Raw genomic sequence first — 17682 nt, 5'->3', positions numbered from 1 at the left:
AAAGTTTTAAGCTTTGTTAAGTTTCCTTAAAATTCTTATTGCATGTGTCAATGTCCCCAAACAGACAAAAACAAATCCCTTTTGCATCAGTGAAATCGGATCTAAAGGCATATTTGATTTAATTGATATTGATCGTACATACTAGCAACATACATACAATGGGTTTAAATATTTTCCAATTATAATTGATGACTACAGTAAAGGAGCTTGGACTTTTTTATTGAGTACCATGGTTTTTCTATTTTGAAGTGTTTCTTGAACATAGTAGAAAGACAACTCAATAAACGGGTGAAATGCATTAGCTCACATAATATTATAGAATTGGAATATTCTAGAATTGGACTTTGGATCTCAAGAGGCATGTCTCTAAAGAGAACACGACATCTTACATCAGAGGAGTTGTGTAGCCACACCCCAATAGAATAGGGTTTTGACAAAAAATACACATTTGTTGCACTTCCAAATATATTTCTTTCTCATCTCTAAATATACTACCTACAAAGAAAAAGTTGATGATGTAACATGGTGTTAGCCTTGAGATATAGCGTCTACAATTTTGAACCCTTAAATTTTGTGTTTTTCTTTTCTTTCAGTGCAACAATCGTTATCAAATAATTGAACAACCGGGAGTAATTCACTTTTTTTGTATCTTGTACCCTTAGGCCTCAACCAAACCAACTCTTTTTGTGGAGTCTCTGCCTAAGTAAGTGTAACGCCCCAAGTCTGTGCCCTGGATGCTACACGGTGCTCATAATCTCGAAGGACAACAAGCTAACCCATGACTGGTACCTGCTGCAATAACTGAATAATAATACGGTATAATGAGGAATAATGGACTGAATGCCATAAGATTCAAAACTGTAATACTGATGAAAAGAAAATGACAAAGTATGATAAAACGTTAGAATCTAAAATACTGAATACTGTCTAAACATCTAGTTTGAAAAGCCTCTAAAATGAACTATCTGAATAAGGAGTTGATGAGACAATCCCCCAACTAACTCCATCTACTGAAATTCTGAATCTAATAAGATAATGAAATAAAAGAATATCCTTGAATGATGACTCACTGCTAGTCTACTACTGCTGGCTAAATGTCTAAACCGCTAAGAATGCTTTGGGGCCCGCACGTCTGAATCTATGATATAAAACACCATAGCACAAAGAAAAGTATGTGTCAGTATGTGTGTAATGGTACTCAAGGTGAGGTAAGGCTAAATGCAAGGGTTCATATGCATGAACTATAACTGACTGAATAACATGAACATCACCGCGTGAGAATACATGCATGAATACATAACTGTAACTAAAGTCATAAGGATTCTGAATACTGAGTTTACTGATAACATGGATTACTGATAACTGATAATTGATATACTGTTTACTGAGTGACTGTCCACAGTCCTATTTTTGATGGAACTAGCTGAGTGACAATATCTGGCAGTCCTGAAATTTGTAGAACTATCTGAGTCCTTTACTAAAGACTTAGACTGAGACTGTGGAAGGTAATTATCTAACCGACATGCCCTTTTCTGAATAGATTTGGGGTCCAACCTGAAACCCCAGTTAGAAGGGTGTCAGTACCGTGCCACGAGTAAAGACACAAAAGAGATACCCTCATCTTGCAGGTTCTCAAATGAGAATGATGGGACCCTCAATTGTCAAGTTAAGCCACCTCATCAACCCTCAACTAGTAAGTTTTGATGTCTCAACCTACGCTGTCTACGTAGTTTTGCAATGCAAAGATAGCTTCTAAGGATCACACCCTCTACTGGCAGGTGAGTCCCCATCTTTGGGTTCACTCGGTGCTGAATCCTGCTCCCAACTGAATGGACACTGAACTGATTTCCTAAATCATACTAGGCTGGACTAATCTATTACTGATTGTACTGATTAACTGAATTGAGTTGAGTTTACCGAGTTCCCTTGACTGACGAAATACTACTGAGTTCTATTATCTGACTAAGTTTACTGAGAATTGAACTGAATAATGAATGGGACTGGATTGATACTAAGTTTACTGTGTTTTCCTGAGTTCTGTAACAGAACTAAAGTACTACTGGTCATGACATAATTGAGACTGTTCTGTAACTGACACTAGCTCTAGGCACACAGTTAAATTGTCGGGTATTAAATACCCCCAGGGCATGATAGCATGAAAATAATAAGACATGACAATTCTTGAATACTTTACAATAGTCAACAACTCACAATACGATCTTTGAGGCATTTCATCAATCACTTGAAAGTCGTAAACTTGCACATGAATAGGAATTCATGCTAACACATCATAATTTCATTAAACTAATCTCATGAGCATTCTATCAAACACATACAAGGTATAGCTTTAGCATGGAAGACATTGTGAACATGTGGCTATAGCATATGTTCATCATTTAGATCACCAAAGGATCATAAAAGCACCATAATCTCAATTTAGCATTTTATCAAACATATGGTAGGCGTAGCTTCATACTAGGGCATGAACAACAATGCTAATACATCATGACTTCATAATTCAAGGGTTTCAATATAAGAGAATCAAAATTCAACTTGCTTGCTAGCATAATATCAAGAAATACATAAAGATTTCAACTTGGAACACATACCACAACATCAACATGAATACATTCAAACCCACAACATGGAAATCATAATTCCTATTTTCAAAAAAAGTTTCTTGAACTCCATGGGTGGAAGGGATCCTTGGATGAACACTTTACATACCTTGTTGAAGAATTTCTAGAAATTAATGGTGGAATCTTGAGTTCTTGATTTGAAATTTAAAAACCCTAAGGCTTGTTCTGGAGAGAAATTGAGAATGAATGGGTTTATTTGCTTCTTAAGATATTAAATTTCATGTTTTGAGGGCTGAGAGTTGGGGGAAAAAATCCAAATACCCCCAAGAACGCGGTCTTTTAATGAGTGAAAACTGAATTGCCGACACGTAGGTCGACGCTGTGCATCGATGGCACTGACGTGATATCCAATGCGTCACGCCAAGATCGCACCGACTCACTGGAATTTGACGTTGGTAGCTGAGGAAAATATTAACCAATGCGATAGGCCACATGGAGCGCCAAGATCACGTTGGTACACTATTTTGGGATTCCAAAAGAGCTTCAAATGAAGTTCAAAAAATTTAAAATTTGTCCAGGAACACCTATTGAGATTCCTGATCATAAATTAACTAAAATATAGACATTTAAAGGATTTTAAGGTCGCAAAATGAGATTGCCAACTTTAGAAGGCCTAAAATAAACTAAGTTTTAATACTTCGATAGAATTTTCTAAGTTTGGGACCCCTTAACAAGCTTAAAGGACTGAATTAAGCTAGGAATTTTGCGGGGTCTTAAAATATCTCCCCCTTGGGAACATTCGTCCTAGAATAAGACTGACTGAACTGAGAGTACTAGTAGGCTGAATCTACTTACTGGACATAAACATCTGGGATATGGCTATAGGACTGATATTACTGATATACTGAATTATCATACTGAACATGCATATCTGATGCACGAGTACATATCTGAGCTAGTTCATGAATGCATGACTGGGAGTACTGATGAGCTGAGTTTCTCATACTAATTATGCATATCTAATGCATGAATACATGACTGAAGTGACTCATGAACATATAACTGAATATGCAAAGGTAAATGATACCAAGTTTTTAATGGAAATCTGAGCATGAAATTGAATAATCTTAAGGAATACCATTACCTTGGGCTGAGTCTGGATTAGAGGAGAGGAGGTAAGAATACTTGGTCCACATGTATGCTTCTGCTTCCCAAGTAGCTCCCTCAACGGACTAATTCCGCCAAAGAACTTTGACTAGAGGGACCTCTTTGTTTCTCAATCTGTGAGTCTAATAGTCAAGGATTTCGACCGGAATCTCTTCGAAAGAGAGGTTGTTCAGAACATCTATGCCCTTGAACTACAACTGTTGGGTCACCTATGCACTTCTTTAGCAAGGAGAATGGAACACTGGATGGACTGAAGATAAATCTGAAGGCAATTTGAGCTCGTAAGCTACTTTGCCAAAGCGACGGAGAATTTTAAAGGGACCGACATATCAGGGAATGAGCTTTCCCTTCTTGCCAAACCTCTTCACTCCCTTCATGTGAGATATTTTCAAATACACATAATCGGCAATCTCGAACTCGAGATCCTTTATGCATATATCAGCATACAATTTATGTCGGCTCTGAGCTGTCTTGAGCCTCTCTCTGATCAACTGAACTTTCTCTAAGGTATCGAATACTAGGTCAAGCTCTACAACTGCGGCTTCACCTACCTCGAACCAAACGATTGGAGATCTGCATCTTCTACCATAGAAAACTTCAAACAGAGCCATCTGAATGCTGGAATGATAATTGTTGTTGTATGCAAACTCAATCAAAGGCAAGTGGTCATCTCAACTACCTTTAAAATCTATCGCACACACTTGCAGTATATCTTCTAAAGTCTGGTCTTTTCTGTTTGACTATCTATCTGGGGATGAAAGGTTGTATTGAGATGAACTCGGGTACCAAGACCTTTTTGGAATGCCTTCTAGAAATGAGAGGTGAACTGGGTACCTCTATCTGAGACAACAGACAATGAAACACCATGTAATCTGACCAACTCTCTGATGTAGAGTTTGGCGTAATCCTCGACTGAATACAAGGTATGAATCGGAAGAAAGTGAGCTGATTTGGTCACCCTGTCTACGATGACCCAAGCTGAATCGTCCTAACAACAAGTACGAGGCAAACCCGTCACACAGTCTATGTTCACTTCTTCCCACTTTCAAGTAGGGATACTGAACTCCTGCATGGACCCACTTAGCTTCTGTTGCTCAATCTTAACCTGCTGACATATTGAGCACTTGGCCGCGAATTCTGCAATGTCTCTCTTCATCCCACTCCACCAATAAATCTCCCACAAAATACGGTATATCTTAGTGGACCTTGGATGAATAGAGTAACACACACCATGCACCTCTGCAAGAATTCGCTGCCTCAAGTCATCCACACCTGGCACACATAGACAACCCTGACAACGCAAAACATCATCTCCCCCTTGGGAGAAAACCTCTACTTTCTGATCTCTGAGTGACTTTTTCAACTTGATTAAACTGGGATCTCTATCCTACTTTTCCTTTACTTTAAAAAATAGAGATGATTTTGAACTATTCTGAACCCACACACTACCTTCTGCTGAATCGACTAAGTGGACACCTAGTCGGGTAAGCTGATTAACTTCTTGAACTAACTTCTTCTTCCTGTCCTCAACATGGACAACACTACCCATAGATAGTCTATTGAGAGAATCAGCCACTATATTGGCCTTGCTCGAGTGATCCAAAATGCTCATACCATAGTCTTTCAATAACTCCAACCACCTTCTCTGATGGAGGTTTAAGTCTTTTTTAGAAAACACATACTGAAGGATTTTGTGATCTGTGAACACATCTACATGCACCCCATACAAGTAGTGCCTCCAAATCTTTAAGGCAAATACTATTGTTGCTAACTCGAGATCATGAGTTGGATAATTCTTCTCATGGGGTTTAAGCTATCTGGAGGCATAGGCTATGACCTTACCATGCTGCATGAGGACACAACCCGAACCTACTTTGGATGCATCACAGTATACCACAAACCCATCTGAACCATCTGGAAGAGTCAAAACTGGAGCTGAGGAAAGTTGAGCCTTCAACTCCTGAAAACTCTTCCACATGAATCTGACCACTAAAACTTAACTTTTTTCTAAGTTAATCTGGACATAGGGGATGCAATAGATGAAAAAACCTTAACAAACCGCCTGTAATAGACAGCCAAATCTAAGAAACTCCTAATATCTGATGGAGAGATGGATCTGGGCCAGTTTCTCACCACTTCGATCTTTTGGGGATCCACCTTAATGCCATCACCAGAAACGATATGACCAAGGAATGCTACTGACCTTAGCCAAAATTTGAACTTGCTGAATTTGGTAAATAACTGATGATTTTTTAGAGTCTGCAATACTATTCTGAGATGGTCTGCATGATCATGTTCACTGCGGTAGTAAACAAGAATGTCATCTATGAAAACTATGATGAACATGTCCAAGTACTGCTTGAACACACGGTTCATCAAGTCCATGAAAGCTGCTGGGGCATTGGTAATACCAATGGACATGACTTAGAATTTGAAGTGACCATACCGAGTTTTGAAATTTATCTTTGGAATGTCACATTTTCTGACTCTGAGCTGATGATAGTCCGATCTGAGATCTATCTTAGAAAAGTAATTAGCGCCTTGAAGTTGATCAAACAAGTCATCGATTTTGGGAAGGGGATACTTGTTTTTTACCGTGACTTTATTTAATTAGCGATCATTAATGCACATCCTGAGAGAACCATCTTTCTTATGCACGAATAAAATTGGTGCACCCCACGGGGACACACTGGACCTGATGAATCCCGTATTTAGGAGATCCTTCAATTGTTCTTTCAATTCTCTGAGTTCTGCAGGTCCCATTCTGTATGGCAGAATAGATATGGGCTGAGTATCTGGGAGAAGATCAATTCTAAAATCAATTTCACTTTCGGGAGGAATTCCAGAAAGATCTTTGGGAAATACATCTGGGAATTCACATGCTACTGACACTGATTCAAGAGTAGGGGTTTCTGAACTGGAGTCCTTGACTCTCACAAGGTGATAGACATATCCCTTAGATATCAATTTTCTTGCTTGAAGGTAAGAAACAAGTTGACCCCTAAACGCTGAAGTACTACCCCTCCACTCTAGGACGGGTTCATTTAGGAACTGGAACTAGATAATTATATTTTTGTAGTCGACTGAGGCATAGCAGGAATGAAGCCAATCCATGCCAAGAATGACATCAAAATCGGTCATCTCTAATTCGACTAAGTCTGCTGAAGTTATTTTTTGAGATACCAAAATCGGACAGTTCCTGTATACCCATTGGGCTATGATGGATTTACCCACTGGGGTAGAGACTAAGAAAGGCTCTGCTAGAATTTTGGGACTGACTCCAACATCAACTACTATATAAGGAGTAACAAAAGACAAGGAAGCTCCTGGATCTAGCAAAGTATAAACATGTAAGTGATAAACTTGTAACGTACCAGTGACCATGTCACGAGAACTTTTCTAATCCTATCGAGACTAGTGAATGTAGAGTCTGTTTGGACGTTGCCCACTGGTGGCACTGGATGAGGCACACTACTAATTCGGGTGATCGGACTGAGCTGGGGGATGGTTTCGCTAACCCTGAGAACCTGACTGGGGACAATCTCTGACTTTGTGGCCTGGCTTGCCACATCCAAAACAAATATCACTGCCAGCTCTGCAAATACCCTGATGGTTCTTGCCACAAATTTGACAAAGAGGATTGGTTCGGGCACTACTGACACTACCCTGAGACTTAGAGCCTGTCGCCCTATCTCTATTGTCATCTTTGAATTTTGGCACTGGAGCACTAGTTAAGGATGGAGCTGGAACTAAAGATTTCGGGTGGAACTAAGAACGATTCCCACCCTCTGACTTACGCTGAGCAAAGTTGAAACTTTCTATTCTAGCTCTCTTATTCTGCTTCTCTCTCCTTATTCTTTTGCTCCTCTATCTACTGAGCATGGATCATCAGCGTAGCTAAGTCCATCTCACTAATCAACATTGTGGTCTTACATCTTTGACCACACTATCATTCATCCCAAACATAAACTTACTCATTTGGGATCTGCTATCTACCACAACATGAGGAGCGTATCTAGCTAATTGAGTAAACTTGAGAGAATACTTTCACTATCATATTGCCCTGCTTCAGATTAATAAACTCTAACACCTTAGCTTCTCTCAGCTCTAGGGGAAAGAATCTATCTAGAAAAGTAGTGGCAAACTCCTCCCATTCAATGGGCCCTGCTTCTACGACCCTCTTTGCTTTCCACTGTTTGAACCAAGTGTGAACCACATCCTGTAATTGATATGCAGCACTCTCACTAGCAGTCACCTCCATAATATCTGTAATCTTTTGCACCTGATCAAGATACTCCTGAGGGTCCTCATTTGACTTAAACCCGGAAAAAGATAGAGGGTTCATTCGGGTGAAGTTCGAATCCTGGCAGCAGCAGTATTGGTTGGAACGACAGTTAGGCGTTCATTCTGGGCTGCCACAGAATAAACTAGGGTGGTGAATGCTACTTTGAACTCTACGTGTGAGACATGTTCGCCCAAAGGATTGGACTGGTCGGGCTGAGGGGCTGGCTGATCTCCCATTTCTCTTTCCTGAGTCCTCTTTGGAGGCATTTTCTATAAATGGAAGAGAAACTTATATTAAAAAGAAAGTTTTTTTGGAGCTCAAGTTTATTTGGAGCTCATGCTCACTCGCATGACATGAATACTAAAAAAAAAGAAATTATTCCTAAAACATCTCATAGCCTCCTGTCCATAAGTGTGGCGCGCTACAAACTCATGCACAAGACTCCACCAGATGCGGATTTTAGACTTCCTAGGACACTATTAAACCTTAGGCTTTAATACCAAGTTTGTAACGCCTCGAGTCTGTACCCCGGATGCTACACGATGCTCATAATCCCAAAGGACCACAAGCTAACCTACGACTGGTACCTGCTGCAATAACTAAATAATAATACGATATAATATGGAATAATGGGTTGAAATGCCATAAGGTTCAACACTATAATACTAATGAAAAGAAAATGATAAAGTGATAAAACATCAAAATCTGAAATAATGAATACTGTCTGAACATCTAGTCTGAAAAGCCTCTAAACTGAACTGTCTGAATAAAGAATTAATAGGACTATCCACCAATTAACTTCATCTACTGAAATGCTGAATCTAATGAGATAATAAAATAAAAGAATATCCTCGAATGATTAGGACTCACTGCTAGTCTACTGTTGCTGACTGAATGTCTTAACAGCTAAGAATACTCTGGGGCTCGTACGTCTGAACCTATGATATAAAACACCATTGTGAAAAGAAAAGTATGTGTCAGTACATGTGAATATACTGGTACGCAAAGTTAGGTAAGGCTGAATGCAAGGGTTCATATGCATAAACTATAACTGACTGAATAACATGAATATGACTGCATGAGAATACATGCATGAATACATAACTGTAACTGAAGTCATAAGGATTCGAAATGCTAAGTTTATTGATAACATGGATCATTGATAACTGATATAACTTATAACAGATATACTGTTTACTGAGTGACTGTGTCTGACAGTCCTATTTCTGATGGAACTAGCTGAGTTCCGTACTGAGCTGAATGACTGTATCTAACAGTCCTAAAATTTGTAAAACTATCTCAGTCCTTTACTGAAGATTGAGACTGAGACTATGGGAGGTAATCATCTAACTGACGCCTCTTTTCTGAATAGATTTGGGGTCCAACCAATAACTCGAGTTGGAAGGGTGTCAGTACCGTGCCACGGGTAAACACATTGAAGAGGTACCTTCATCTGGCAGGTTCTCAAATGAGAACGGTGGGACCCTCAACTATCAGGTTATGCCACCTCATCAACCCTCAACTAGTAGGTTTTGATGTCTCAACCTATGCTAGCTACGTAGTTCTAGAACGCAAGGACTGCTTCTAAGAATCACACCCTCTGCTGGCAGGTGAGACCCTATCCTTGGGTTCACTCAGTGCTGAATCCTACTCCCAACTAAATGGACACTAAACTGATTTCCTAGTTCATAATAGGCTGGACTGATCTATTACTGATTGTAATAATTAACTGAACTAAGTTGAGTTTACTAAGTTCCCTTGACTGACAAAATACTACTGAGTTCTGTTATCTGACTGAGTTTAATGAGGACTGAATTGAATACTGAATAGGACTGGATTGATACTGAGTTTACTGTGTTTTCCTGAGTTCTGTAACAGAACTAAAGTACTACTAATCGTGACATGATTGAGACTGTTCTGTAACTGACACTGGCTCTAGGCACACAGCTAAATTATCGGGTATTAAATACCCCAGGGCTCTATAGCATGAAAATAATACGACATAACAATTCTTGAATACTTGACAATAGTTAACAACTCACAATACAATCTATGAGGCATTTCATCAATCACTTGAAAGTCATAAACTTGCACATAAATAGGAATGCATGCTAACACATCATAATTTCAATAAACCAATCTCATGAGCATTCCATTAAACACATACAAGGTATAGCTTTAGCATAGAAGACATTGTGAACATATGGCTATAGCATAAGTTCCTCATTTAGATCACCAAAGGATCATAAAAGCACCATAATCTCAATTTAGCATTTTATCAAACACATGGTAGGCGTAGCTTCATACTTGGGCATGAACAACAATGCTAATACATCATGACTTGATAATTCAAGGGTTTCAATATATGAGAATCAAAATTCAACTTACATGCTATCATAATATCAAGAAATACATAAAGATTTCAACTTGGAACTCATACCACAACATCAACATGATTACATTCAAACCCACAACATGAAAATCACAATTCATGTTTTTAAAAGAAGTTTCTTGAACTACATGGGTGAAAGGGACCCTTGGATGAACACTTTACATACCTTGTTGAAGAATTTCTATAAATTAATGGTGGAATTTTGGGTTCTTGATTTGAAATTTAAAAATCCTAAGGCTTGTTCTTAAGAGAAATTGAGAAAGAATGGGTGTATTTGCTTCCTAGGGTATTAAATTTCGTGTTTTGGGGGCTGAGAGTCGAAAAAAAAGACATACCCCCAAGAATGCGGTCTTTTAATGAGTGAAAACTGGATTGCCGAGCGCAGGTCGGCACGGCGCGTAGATGGCACTGATGCGATATCCAATGCATCGCGCCAAAATTGCACCAACTCACTAGAAATTGATGCTGGTAGCTGGGGAAAATACTAACCAACGCGATTGGACACGCGGCACGCCAAGATCGCGATGGTACACTTTTTGGGATTCCAAAGGAGCTTCAAACAAAGTCCGAAAAATCCAAAACTTGTTCGGGAACACCTATTAACCTTCATGATCATGAATTAACTAAAATATAGACATTTAAAGAACTTTAAGGTCGTGAAATGAGATTTCCAAATTTCGAAGGCTTAAAATAAACTAAGTCTAAATATTTAGCTAGAATTTTCTAAATCTGCGACCCCTTAACAAGCTTAAAGGACTGAATTAAGCTAGAAATTTTGCGGGGTCTTATAGTAAGCAGTGATGTATCGGAAATAGCTAACAAGTCCTGCTCAGGGCTTAGCTCAAATAGCAAAGGTAGAGGGATGATAGAGGCTCGCATCATGTGAACTAAGCCTGATATTTAAGTGGAGAAAGGCAGAGGGATGGGCCCAGTATCTAGAGTTTTGAAGGTTGTGGTTGGGCCCCAGACCAATTTCTCGGTCATAAAGAAAAATCCTGCTAAATGATTTGGATTTTCCTGTCTTATTTATGATTTTGTATGTGTAAGATGTTTCTTCAGGAGAAATCTGCTTAATATTCTGTATTATGTAATACTAACTGATAGGAAATCCCAATAAACCATTTGAGAAGGAAGTATTTCTGGCATGTATTTTGTGATATGATGGGGATCAACTTGTTGAATAAATTGAATGTACTTGCAAGCATTTTGTGATATTTGGTGTGAAAAAATGCTTATCAAGAGAGGTGATTAGACATGACATGAAACACTTGCAGTTTATCGAGGGTATGATTCTATTGCAGGCATTCATGAAAGCAACTGCATGTCTGTATGAACTGATTGAGAAGGTGCTACATGAGGTTTAATTAGTGGTCTCAGTATATCCATGATTGCAGCAGGAGGGACGTTTCCATGGTTCTCTGCAACATTATCCCAAGCGACTTAAAGAGCACGTCAAAGCAACCCAAAAGTCCATGACTGAACTATGGAAGAACATAAGAAACATACTTGGCCCAACAAGCCTCATTAATGCTTGCCACTTGAGGAGTCACGTCACGTGGAATTTCGAGTCTTCTCCCCTTGAAGCCAACAGTAGCTACAACCTACAGGTTTAGATCCTTTTAACCAATACAAAATTCATAAGAATCGATATACATCCCCTCTTATCTCATCTCTTAATGATGAAAGTACCAATAAATTGGATTATTCTCCATCCCCTGGTATAAGTCATACCAAACATAGAAGGAAAAAGAAATAACTTGAATCAACTCCCAACACAAAATTGAATGGCTCCAGATGCAGCCTATTGTTCAGTCTTTACACTAAATTAAGTATTGCAACATAAAGGTCCTGCTTTTGCTTTTCAGTAAACACAGTGCTCGGTATTTCGTGGATGAGCCATTTTAGATTTAAGAGGAGCAAAATGATTCCTTGTGCAACTAATGTCAAATTGGAGCGTTTCAATCCCCGGTAAAAGCCTTCGTACAACAATTCACTTGCACCTTTCAATAGTTGGCTTTAGGTAATTTCACCTATAAACAATTATTCCTCTGGACGCATTCACAAACATCAGGTTTCTACCTTAAATCCCCCCTGGACAATACAACAGAAGGATTAGAAATACAAACCTGTGCTGGGTTCAAAGTAACACAAGGTTGTTGCAATGTTGTCCGCTCCCACAAAATGACACCAAAGCTGTATACATCAGATTTCTCATTTAATGGTTCATCATGAAGAACTTCAGGTGCCATCCATTCTGGCTATCACAAGAAGAATCAAATACTTTTTTTCATTGATGAAGTGAAGTGCCAAAGATGAATAAAAGTTAAATAAAGCATACATTGAATCAAGAACTCATAGTCCCAGCAGTCGACTTTGATGAGAGAAATGTGTTCGCTTTTAAACGAGAAAGACAAAATCATAGGCCTGATGAAGACATCAGACAGGTGAGGGACATCCAACATCTTTGCATAAAGAGATATCTTTAATAAATATAAGAGTACAGAATATGCAATAAACATCATAACAGAACTTAATTATTTATCATAAGTAACTTTGCGTAAGACTTGTTCCAGAATGCAGTAGAGTCAGTAGAGTTAGATTATATTTCTGAGATTGGATTCAGACCTCTGTTTAGACCACTACTCTGACAGTGCAAGTCTAGAAGTATATCAATAGAAAAATGATGGATTGCACCGTTACATGTGTCGTGGAGGTTATTACTCTCACCTTCACTGTGTATTTTTAATTAACTAAAAGATTTGGAGATTTTAAATCTCTATGAACAATAGGAGGATTGCGCTTATGTAGATAATTCATCCCCTTTGCCTGCACAAGATGATATGACAAAATTAGCCCTAGATTTAATAAAATAAAATGAGTCGGAATAGGAAAGCATCCATACCACATCGTACGCCATAGCCAACCGACGCCTTTCATCCAGTTTGTTTATCAATAGTTGAGGAGTAGGGAGATCAGAGTTACCTCCCGCAAAAATTCCTTCAATTCGCTCTACATGAAAATCTTGTTCCATGAGAATCTTCACAGCAACATCCTAAAACAAGTGCAAACTCCCATCAACATGCAATTATGAAGGAATAAAACTAGAGAGAGTAATTGAGAAAGATATATCTCAATTTTTGACAATTACTAACCAAGAAAAGAAGAAAAAAAAGAGAGATAAACAGATAAATCAATAGCTTTTGCTTAAGAAGCAGATAACGCCAAAAACAAAATACAAATAAACAAATAACCAAATATTTTAAATACATTACACTGAATAAATGCCTCTCCGAAGTGCTGAATAAGTTAACAGATATAACCCAGATGAATATCAAGAATACAAAATTAAAAGGAGGATATCTTACAGAGCCATTTCAATCAGCACGATGAACGGTACCAAAAGACCCTGAGATACAACAAACAACTTTAGGTACATGAGAAGAGAATGCTATGATACTATAGCATCCCAATATCACTAACACGTAATGAAACTGTCATAGCATGAGACTTAAAAGGAGGATACATAGGATAGCAGGTAAGGATTACCTACCTTAATCCTCTCTTTTAGAACAAGAACTTCCCAGGGAATATAAAAATCTTCTATATCAAGGCCAAGTTCTGTACTTGCTTTAGCAGAAACAAGCTGACTTCCTCCCTCAAGAAATCTCATATCATTCCCTATATCTCTAGGAGCCATGTGCCTGTCCATGTTCATTCAGCTTAAGATATTTTGAGGATTATATATCCCAGTAATTTGACGGTCTTTGTCATGGCCCTTTCTCCTATTTGGAGGCACAGGTGACTTAAAAATTTCATCAAGGTTACTTGGACCAGGAACTGCCCTTTTTCTCTTTGTGTTATTTTGGTTAGTATGTACTGCATCTCCATCAACAGCAGCTCCTGTGACGAACAATATTAATTAAGAACCTTGGAACATGTTTGGGTAAAAAATTCAAGAACAAATCAATGACCCCTATATAAGTTTGACAATTTTACAGTAAATTAGTATGTACAGGGTAGAGCCAACTATAAACTGAAGTTCAAATAAAAAAAACTTATCTTAAGTGAATATTAGGAACTAAAAAGAGAGAATATAAAATGGAAATGCTCCAGTGAAAAGATACATGCGCAGACAACTGACCTCTTGGATTGAAAATGCGATCAAGACATTGATCTATGCTCAGATCTACCCTTTGAGCGAGACCTATGTCTATGCTGACTCTCTCTATCTTTGTCATGATCTCTGCCTTTCAAGAAAAATCATATGAATATCAAAATCAAAATAAAGCATGCTTCCACTACCACTCAACAATAATTTGAAATTTCTTTTTTTTTTGAACATTAATAATTTGAAATTTAAAGATCATTAAAAACGATCCTCAAGTCTGAATCTGCCCCTTAACAGTAACATGAAGCCAAATTGAAATCACAAAGTAATATAAATGCTAAAATTTAAAAGTGCTATAGCTCTTACTGGTCATAATCTCAAGTTCAATGACGTTCACCATCATCTCTATCTCTGGTCCTCTCCCTTTTAATTGCTATGGTTTGCAAACAATAGCTTATGATAAAGTAACAAAAAACTGTAATCCTCTAAGTCGCCTTTGAGTTTTGCCTAGTATAGAGACAACATTGAACTGAAAGAAAAGTAAAAAAAAATATCTACTATATAAATAAAAAGCAATATGTATGAGCAAGCATGACTATTACTATTACTATTCCTATATTGAGTTCTCAACTAAAATAGTGCCTTAGGTTTGGAAGAACGTCAATTTTTATCCCTACTTTGTTATCTTAAACACAAAAGATCCTTTAAGTTTGCTAAATATGAGCACTTTTCATCCAATTGACGAAAATGCAAAACGATTTCCACAAGACAAATGGAAATTACATTATAAGGTACGTGACCTTAGTAAAAGGACAACCATGAGTGAGTTCTTTTTCCACAATTCCTAATTATATGGCTTTGGACAAACAGAATGAAATCCTCAGGATGACCAAAGGTTGTACGCTTAACATACATTGTGAATATTTAAGGTTTACAGAACAACAATCTCGCAAAGATAAATCTGGGAAGCCACTAACCTCTTGTTACAAATAAACACCAGTCTCCAAATACAGCATTTCCAGATGCATCTTTTGCATTGGTTTTCTCAAGGAAACCTGCAATGAAGGTTGAGCCGTAAGTTAAGTGTCGTAAAAAATCAGAAATTGATAGCGATCCATCTGTTTTCATTGCTATGGTTTGCAAATAATAGATTATGATAAAGTACCCAAAAACTGTAATCCTCTAAGTCACCTTTGAGTTTTGCCTGTTAATAGAACTTTATTGAAGGGAAGAAAGGCTAAGGTTTACAATATAATCTAAAAAGCATAAAACTAACTAAAACAAGAGTAGGCTATATATACATAGCCAATAACCTAAAGGTCCATAAACTAAAGGCCCAATAACATATGGGCTAACATTGCCTAGTATAGAGACAAACTGAAACTGAAAGAAAAATAAAAAAAGAATATATACTATATAATAAAAAGCAACATGTATGGGCAAGCATGACGATTACTATTCCTATACTGAATTCTCAACTAAACTAGTGCCTTAGGTTTGGAAGAAGGATTTTTATCCTTACTTTGTTATCTTAAACACAAGCAATCCTTTAAGTTTGCTAAACGTGAGCACTTTTCATCCAAGTGACGAAAATGCAAACGTATTCCCACAAGACAAATGGAAATTGCATTATAAAGTACATGACCTTAGTTAAAGGACAACCATGAGTGAGGTCTTTTTCCACAATTCCTGATTATGTGGCTTTGGGGTCCTCAACTGTAACATCGATTGTTTAGAGGATCCAGATGGTAGGCAGAAGTTAAGAAAGAAAAGGAAGCAGTTATGGGTTAATTATGAAGCGCAATTTATTGTTGTCGCATGCTTTAACTATAGCTGTGATGCGTTGTACGCGCAAGTTTCATTAGTTTTATCGAGATTGCTTTTTGGTTCTATTAGTTGGACCAAAAGTCTATATAGCCAACTATTTTGGTGGATAAATTTATGATTAAAATTTAATGACTTACCAACCATGTTGAAACCAAGCTACTACTTTCACTTTTTCCGACCTATCCTAGCTTTGGTGGACAAAATAACATGGTCAGTGATCGTGATATTTGGTGGACAAAATAACAAAAAAAGAAATGCACATACACTAAAAAAGGGTAAAAATCTTATAGAAGAAGAAATTTACAGTCTTTAGAAGTAGGGTTTAGCTAAATGTACCTCAAAATCAATAAACCATCACTATTTCAGAATTCATTGTCAAAAGAGAAACAATAACAAAAACAACATCAATTGATTTGAATATATTATCAAAAATGTTCAGTGCATCAATGTACAAATTGAATATAATCATGTGAAGCTAACCAAAAGAATAGAGAACTACCAAATACTCTCCAAATTTCATTACTATTGATCGGATGCATTAGAAAAAAGGCAGAAATATTTAGCATATACCAGAAGCAATTGATGGCGGCATCAACGGGGATATGGATGACTTGAACAAAACAATATTTATCCATCCATGAATCGAAATCTAAAAGAGATTTGGAAAAAAATTAGGCAAATCTGAATTTCGATGGAGTCAGAAGAAAAAGAATTTTTTTTGGGAAGAAGATTGAAAGCGTGCATCTATAGTTTGTAGTTTGTTTAGAATGAGGATGACGAATTGGAGGGTTCTAGAGTAAGATATTTGGTAACGTGAATTTACCATATTACCCTTGGTCGTCCCTTGCTTCACCTTTCTATATAGTAGAAAAGTATATATATATATATATATATATATATGTTTGTATGTATAAATATGTATGTATGAATATGTATATACAGAGAGAGAGTGAGAAAGAGAGGAAGAGATCATAGTTGTCTAGATGTTTCTATAGAGTCATAGGTGCACAAAATATCTAAAATATCATTATATTAACTTTGAAATTACAATAATACCCTTGGTCGTCATTGAACTCACCTTTCTATTATTAAAAAAAACGAGATAAGCATCTATGTGTTATGCACGGACCCAACTTTTTGAATTCAAATATAGTTTAATTTGTGTTTAATTTTAGTTGCATCTATTATTTGAATACTAAATTGGCATACGTACCTTATAACAACCATAATTTACAAATAAAAAAGTAAAGTTTCATCCTCAACCAAGTAGCAAAAATAAGAAAGGTCATATTAGAATAAGGATAACACTACATAAGCAAAAGAA

The 17682-nt window shown here is 37.3% G+C and overlaps 1 long non-coding RNA gene across 24 annotated transcripts; it reads right to left on the bottom strand.

The window, feature by feature from the left end:
- Window positions 1-956: 956 nt before the first annotated feature.
- Window positions 957-17181, bottom strand: LOC107867965. Of its 24 annotated transcripts, XR_007054966.1 has the most exons (12): window positions 16929-17181; window positions 15509-15586; window positions 14898-15038; window positions 14565-14670; window positions 13974-14323; window positions 13789-13829; window positions 13326-13475; window positions 12762-13249; window positions 12550-12616; window positions 11930-12024; window positions 8902-8969; window positions 957-1138 (listed from the first exon to the last, which is right to left on the bottom strand). It is a non-coding gene; the product is annotated as an uncharacterized LOC107867965 (long non-coding RNA). The 24 variants fall into 24 exon arrangements; XR_007054968.1 differs by lacking the exon at window positions 8902-8969 and having other exon boundaries at window positions 958-1138; window positions 16929-17178; XR_007054963.1 differs by lacking the exon at window positions 11930-12024 and having other exon boundaries at window positions 959-1138; window positions 16929-17177.
- Window positions 17182-17682: the final 501 nt, after the last annotated feature.

This window comes from Capsicum annuum, chromosome 4 (assembly GCF_002878395.1).
Source record: "Capsicum annuum cultivar UCD-10X-F1 chromosome 4, UCD10Xv1.1, whole genome shotgun sequence".
NCBI classification, from domain to species: Eukaryota; Viridiplantae; Streptophyta; class Magnoliopsida; order Solanales; family Solanaceae; genus Capsicum; species Capsicum annuum.
The sequence above is the reverse complement of the archived record's forward strand: the minus strand, read 5'-3'. Positions and strand labels throughout refer to the sequence as shown.